The following is a 1,597-nucleotide window of genomic DNA, read 5'->3' as shown; positions in this document are numbered from 1 at the left end:
CCCGGGGGGGGGGGGATGCCCCTGGCCCGGCCGGGCCGGCCGGGGGGGGGGCACCCATGCCTGCTCTGACTGGCTAATTTACTGTGCCACTGTGCACCACGCTAGCCAATAACTTTGAAATGATGTGGAGATTTGCAGCCAAACCCTCTCATAAAGAGATTTAGGAGGGTGACAGAGATAATTAAACATCCTTCCCCGAGTATTGACTTGCAGCTGAAAGGGGGAAAAATAACTACATTTTTCACAGTCTTTTTAAATCATTCTGATGCCCGGCTAAAGCACTGTGCAAACAAGCCCTGGCCTGGCAGCCGTGGGGCTGCGGGCACCGCAGCCCTGTCTACCAGGCTGGGAAAAGCACAGTGGAGCAGAGCTGGGGGTTTGGGCAGCTGGGGACTGGCACAGGGTCCCGGGCTGGCAGCGGGCAACGCGGGGAGGGAGGGATGCTCCAGGGCAAACAATGCAGGGGCGACACGAGGCTGGCTGCCACCCGAGCAGCTCTGAGCAGAAGGGTTAAGCTAAAACGAGCAGTGTGGGGCGGTGGGAGAGCCGGGGGAGGGGGAACATGGGGCCATAGTACAGGGCCGGTGGCAGGAGGCAAGTGAGGAGCAGGATGCAGCAAGGAGGCTTAGGGAGATGGGAGTGGGGGCTTAAGGAGAGGCCTTTGACGATCATCAAGATACACGCCAAAGCAGCTGCACTGTGCATGCGTCTGCACACATATAGAGCACGTTTGACCACTCCGTGTGTGCATGCACATGTATGTGCATGGGTGTGTGGGTGCTCAGCGCCTGTGGGCTGCCCCGGACCCCCGGCTGGTGCACTGCCGAGCTGTGGGGTGCGTGTCTCACCAGCTGCATGTGCTGCGCTGGCGAGCTGGGCACTTGTGGGTGGCTGCCACGCGTATCCAGACATGCCACTGCTGTGTGGTGTCTGTCAGTGACAGCTTCTGTGCCACCAGTTGGGTGGAGGACTCACAGGTGCCTGTTGGATGTCCATGCATGTAACAGGATCCCGTGGGCACGTCGCTGCTCCACGGCTGTGTCCACGCATGCGCTTGCCCCACGTGACTCTGCGTCACGCATGCAGCGTGCTGCCATTTCTGTGCTGTGTCACGCAGATGCGTGTCACGGCGCGGTGTCCTGTGTAGACGTTACATGGATATGTGGGATGCACGTAGCTGGAGGAGCATCCTGGGGTAGAACCCTGCCCTGGCATGACCCCAGTTGTAGGAGGCCACTGAGGAGTGGCAGAGAGGTACTCGGGAGATATATGGAGCCACATCACCCAAGGGACCTTCTGACCCATCTGCAATGGGGCAGACCTGCTGTGAGACCTGCCTCCCTAGTTTCTGCACTCCAGGGAGCACACCCCATGCATTGCCTTCCACCCGGTTTCTTGAGGGCAGATTTGAGGCCAAAACTCATGGCGTGGGTGAGCAGGGAACCCCCACCCCTCCATGCCCCTGTTTGCTGTGCCAGCCCCTGGGAATGTGCCTGGCAGCCTTCCCCCCACCCACCCGATGCTTTGCCATCGGTGCCACTTGATTTTGGCAGTGTGGATGCTTTGAATCCCCTGCCCTGCCTTTGCCTAAGGGAGA

This window comes from Pygoscelis adeliae, unplaced genomic scaffold, assembly GCF_000699105.1.
Source record: "Pygoscelis adeliae isolate BGI_AS28 unplaced genomic scaffold, ASM69910v1 Scaffold248, whole genome shotgun sequence".
NCBI lineage: Eukaryota > Metazoa > Chordata > Aves > Sphenisciformes > Spheniscidae > Pygoscelis > Pygoscelis adeliae.
The sequence above is the reverse complement of the archived record's forward strand: the minus strand, read 5'-3'. Positions refer to the sequence as shown.